Raw genomic sequence first — 6249 nt, forward strand, 5'->3', positions numbered from 1 at the left:
AAGAACACACAAGTGGCTTGTAGGTGTATTTTCAGACGTTTAATGAGGCTCAGAGGTCACATGAGTGCAATTAAATTCATAAATTCATGTTGAGGTTAATGTTTTAAATATAAAATTTTGAATATAGAAATTATTTAAATAATAGAAAAGATACTTTAAAAATTAAACTAAAACTGCCAGTAGGTGGCGTCAAGTCACTGATTTTATCACTGAATCTCATTCATTCAGTTGATTCGTTCTGAACGGCTGAATCATTCAGGAACGAAGTACGTGACTGTCTTTATGAATGGGTAATTGAATCATTCCTTTCATTCAGTTTATGATTCCAGAGAAAACATCAGCGACTACTGAAAGACAAAGACGCAGTTTATTTAAATGTACACACACGTGCCTCTTTGATCCTGCGCTGTGAAGCCTCACATCACACTGAACTCTGCAGGACGTCCAAGTATATGACTTTGATTTTGCATTAGCATATTGCAGTAGTGTGTTGGCATCCATCTGCTAGATTCACCAGGAATGAATGGGAACACAACATAAATGTAACTATAACTGTCTGATAAGTAATAGACAATATTTGAATTCATGTATTGTTTAATGAACACAACAAACATGTTCAACAGGCTCTTGATGTGTCTTGGGAATGTGATTATTTGGATGGAATTGTTAGTATTGCAATATGTTATTGCTCTTTTCCAAATTCTCTTCCTGGCATTGACTTTCACTTTCTTGTTTGCACTACACCACCATTTTGTACATCCGTTCGTCTTCCAGACTCCTGTAGGTCTTTATGCAGCAGATCCAGGCAGATGGTAGACATGTTACCCGCATGCAGTCAGCAGGCTGAGAGACACCCTCTGTGGCCGGATTTGGCAAACACAGCGCTTTCCAAAGGCAAGGGAACGCCGTAGCTAAGATCACTGTGCCAGCCTGAATCATTTCCCTGTTTTCTTCAGCCTGCCATTTTCCTTTATAGGTCATTGAATTTTAGATTTCTGACACATTGTTTGCATCATAGATGTTATTGGTGGTTTTTCAATGATGGCTGATGGCAATAGAGCAGGGTGTTTGACATACTACAGCAAATGAAGCATCACAAAATGAATAGTTATTTCACACAATATTTACTCAACATTTACAATAAAAAATTAAGAGTAATTTTATATGTGATGCATTTTTTCATGTTCTTTAAACAATAGAAAGTTCAAAAGAAAAGCATTTATTGGAAATAGAAATCTGTAACATTATAAATGTCTTTACTGTCACTTTTGATCAGCAAATTACAGCAACGCAAAGTTATTTAGCACAACATGTGCACAAAATTCACAAAAACAGAAATTAGAAGAATAGTTCAGCCAAAATGTTTTGCTGAAAATGTACTCACCCTCAGGTCATCCAAGATGTAGATGAGTTTTTGTTTCTTAATTAGGACAGATTTGGAGAAATGGAACATTCCATCACTTGCTCACCAGTGGATCCTCTGCAGTGAATGGGTGCCGTCAGAATGAGAGGCCAAAGAGCTGGTAAAATCATCACAATAATCCACAAGTAATCCACACCACTCCAGTCCATCAGTTAACATCTTGTGAAGAGGAAAGCTGTGTGGTGAAGGAAACAAATCCATAATTTTTAATCTGAAAACTGCAAATTGCTTCAGACTGAAGTACGAGTCCATACTATTGCTTTCTCCAGTGAAAAAGTCACTTAATCTGAATCAGGAGAGAAATATGCACAGATCAAGCACCATTTTAAACAAAAAAACGTGCAAAACATCTCTAAACAAATAATTTAGCAGCTGTTTGGACTCCCATTCTGACGGCACCCATACACTGCAGAGGAGTCATGGGCGAGAAAGTAATGTAATGCTACATTTCTCCAAATATGTTTGCATGAAGAAACAAACTCATCTACATCTTGGATGGCCAGAGGTTGAGTACATTTCCAGCTAATTTTCGTTTTTGGCTGTACTATTCCTTTAAGACAAAAAGTGTTTGTGAGATATAATTTAATTAACTTTTATTTTTCTTTGTTAGGGGAATTTTAGAATTTCACATTTCTAATGAACAGGTCATGGAAATGCCATTGTTTTCATGATGGGAATGCTGCTGAAGGAGGAAGAGGGTCTGTTTTATCTTGGGATGGAGTGGGAGCTGATGTCAGCCTCCTCATTCCTGCCAGTGTGGGCGGCTTAGATTAGATCCTCCGACAGAGACCGAACGCATGAACATGTGCTGTTTTCATCAAACACAAAACTGCAGCCAGGCTACCACATAATGCTCAGCTGTTTCAAATAATATTGTTACTTTCATCATGTAAATCTCTCAAATAGTGGTTCTGTCATCATTTACTCACCCTTGTGTCGTTCCAAACCCGTATGACTTTCTTCTGTGGAACATGAAATTAGATACTTGGCAGCTCGTAGATGGTTTGTGTGCAGCGTTAAACTCTTAAGAAATACAGAAATGCACTAAAATAGTTTTCTGAAGTGCCATTAAATCACATTTCGCTTTCAAATATGAGAATAAGCTACTTTGTTGTTATCAGTAGCAGTTCTTTGTCACTTAGCAGTGCAGCACTCCAGTAAAAGAGCATTGGCTGTTATCACAGGTGTGAATGTATCTGTGTTTTGGGAGATGCCGCTGATGGCTGTCTTTACGACGATGAATTACAGGCTGTTTTGAAGCCCTGTTATGGCTCAGGCTGTACTCTGGTACTATTTTCCATAGCAGGGTGGTTGGTGCTGTTGAATATTAACCAGACAGGTTTAATGTCGAGTTGTTTAGCGCTGCGGCAGGCTGTCCCGTTACAGACGGATTAATTATCAGCACACCTCTGTTACCTCTCAGTTCATTTACCGGATCCAGTAGCCTGCAGTTGTCCAGTCGTAAAATAATGCTGTTTTGATGTTTTATTTCACGTTAAGCATCATTATTATTATTATTCATATGAAGTATCAAACATGGCATGCACACTACTGATCAAAAGTTTGTTAGATTTATTTATTTTTGTTGAAAGAAGCCACTTCTGCTCACCAAGGCTGCATTAATTTGATCAAAAATAAAACCGTGAAATATAAAATGACTGTTTTGTGTTGTCTTATATTTTAAAATGTAATTTATTCCTGTGATGCAAAGCTGAGTTTTTGAGTTAATATTTTAACCATTAAAAAACAGAGTTGTTTACAGTTCAGTGATGCTGCTTATGTAAACATGGATTTTTAGTTTACAATTATTTATTTAAATTTTATGATTTAATGATTTTAAATAATTTATATTTTTAATAGATTTTTAGTGAGTTATTTATTTTGTTTGTATTTTAAAATTACTTATTTAAATTTTTATTTTTTATTTATTTTATTTTCACATTTTTAAATTTGTAGTTAGTGATTTTTGGTTTATTTTTTTAAAGATATTTATTTAAATGTTACAATTTTCTGATTTAATTATGATTTATTTGAGATAGAAACTTTGTAATTATCTTTATTGTAAGTTATTGTTATTTTGATCAATTTAATGTGTGTTTTCTGAATAAAAGTAATAATTTCTTTAAAAAAAAAATCTTACAGACTCAAAACGTTTGCATGCTAGTTTAACTCACTGCTCTTTGAAAACTGACTAAAACGCTAAAAAACATATTCATAGTAAGACATTAGCTCAGAAAATCTATTTTGTCACTTCCCTTTGAAACGCGGGTTAACGGGGCTGAACCCACTATTGTTTGTGTTGAATTCCGAATAAAGTCTTGTCATGAATGTTTAAGGACAGTTGTTTTGCCGTTGTGTTCAGTCACTGTAGTTTTGTGTTGGAAAGTGTCGGCCCTGGAGGTCTGTTTCACAGCCAGGATGAAAGCAGCGCTGCTCGCGGTATGAAATTGTTTATGGTGCTCAGGGCCAGAGACGTTCCTCAACGCAGCCAGTAGGTTTTCCTCTGCTAATCGTCCTGTTCCGACGTCCTCCGCTTACAGTGTGCAGATCTCAGTGTCGAGGGGTAACCAAAGCTGCTTTCTTCCACTAACACTCTACTTTTTCCAGCAGGCAGTGGTGTAGTGTGACACAAGTGCTATATATCACTGCTGTTTTTGTCACGTTGTTTTGTCCACACACAGCTTCACAGCTGAGCTGAAAACACTTTCTCTTAAAATGTCTTTTTTATGTTAGGTCCAGTCAATGTGTCCATTCGGCCGGTTTATGTAAATGAACTGAATCAAAAAGAGACTTCATTTAGTTTGTAATTATATTATGATTTTAAATTGATCTCTAAATTGTCTCCTTAAAGATTTTGTAGATTTTAGTTTTAGCTAGCTACTGTTTCAGAAGAGTGGCTGGTCTCTTTAAAACTGCTTTCATTTGGTTAGTTTGGTAGGTTACAGTTATTGGTTTCTCCAGTGCTGTACTGAGGCCACAGGCCTGAGATCAGTCTGCTCTTTGACTTACACATGAGGTGTCTGGTGTTTGGCCTCATGACCCAGGCTGCCTTTAGGGCAGAGGTTTTCTTGACCTTTGGTTTCAGTTTAAATGTTAAGAGGGTTTGTCGTCTTAACGGGGCTGTTATGTCCATCGCTCCAAGGCCGTTCTCATTCTCACTTCCTTCATCATAACATGCCTCCCTGCAGCAGTGGCCTCACACTCCAGATAAACTTGTAAAGACACTGTATACTGCATTTGTTGGTTTGTTTTCTCCCTAGAACTACCCCCTGAGATTGAGTTAAATGTTCTAATCATTTAAAAACAGTTGTTTACAGTTCAGTGATGCCGGTTAATTGTCACATGAAATACGTTATTTTTATTTTAAAATGTATTTTAATTTAACTTTTTAACAATTTAATCATTTTTAATAAGTAATTTATTTGATTGTTTTTATTTCAAAAATACATATTTTAATTTCACAACTTTTCGATCAAATTTTTAGTTATTGATTTTTGATTTTCTTACTTTTTTAATAATTTAATTAAATTATTAAAAAAATTAAAAAAAAATTTTAATTTAACATTTTTATGATTCAAAAATTTTAGTAAGTGATTTTCGATAGTTTTTATTTTTAAATGATTTCCTTTAATTTCCCATTTTTAAAAAATGTTTAGTTTGTGAATTTTGATTTGTATGTTTTTATTTATTTTAATTTACAGTTTTATGATTTAATTATTTTTTAATTATCATTTTTTGTTTTTAAAATATTTATTTTAATTTAACATCTTTTTAATTTTTAGTTAGCGATTGTTTTGTTTTTTTATTATTAATTTAATTTTACAATTTATGGTTTAATTATTTTTAGTAAGTGATTTTTTTTAATGGTTATTATTCAAAATACTTTAATTTCACAACTTTTTTTTGTTAGTGATTTTGAATTGTTTTTTTCTTTTAAAATTATTCATTTTAATTGTACATGTTCATGATTGTAATAATTATGAACTATTTTCATGAACTCGTGAACCCCTTCAGTTCCCTCATGGACCCCCAGGGATTAGTTGATCCCAGTTTTGTAAACTCTGCATTACAGCACAGAAGTCTGACTATATAGTGCAAGTCTGTTTTTGTTGGTTTGTTCTTGGTTTGAACTGAAGATGATGTGAGAAACAAAAGTTCCCACTTCCCAAATGTTTGCAGACTCTGCAAGGCCTGTGTCTATATTTAGCAGTGAGAGAGAAATGGGGCATGTTGTTTTTATTTATTTTTTAAACTAATACATGATATAACAGGGAAGCATTTTCCTCTCCATTGCTGAGGGTCACTTGAGCTCAATGGATAAAACAGATCACATACACTTAAGACGTGCTGTGGATAGAAATGAGGCATGATGTCTGTACTAATGAGCCCATTTAAATACAGATTTATGAGGGACGACTTCGTTATCTCTGTCCCTCCAGTAATAAACGAGCCAGAAATACCATAGGCTTACACTGACAGACCAGAATATCATACAGACATGTGGATGGGCACTTTTGACTCGAGACAGCAGGCAACCACCTAGAATACCCTAGAAACCATCGCAACACCCTAGTATCCACACCAGAGCATTTTGGTGGTGGGTTCTGCATGGGCAAAATCCAAGATATAGATACGTTTTGTTGGAGATATTGGAGAAATGTAGCAAAACATCACTTGCTCACAAGTGGATGCTCTGCAGTGAATGGGTGCCGTCAGAATGGGAGTCCAAACAGCTGATAAAAACCTCACGATAATCCACACAACTCCAGTCCATCAGTTAACATCTTGTGAAGCCAAAAGCTGCTTGTTTGTAAGAAACCAATCTA

Source organism: Sinocyclocheilus rhinocerous, unplaced genomic scaffold (assembly GCF_001515625.1).
Source record: "Sinocyclocheilus rhinocerous isolate Xijiao unplaced genomic scaffold, SAMN03320098_v1.1 scaffold726, whole genome shotgun sequence".
In the NCBI taxonomy this organism is placed as follows: Eukaryota; Metazoa; Chordata; class Actinopteri; order Cypriniformes; family Cyprinidae; genus Sinocyclocheilus; species Sinocyclocheilus rhinocerous.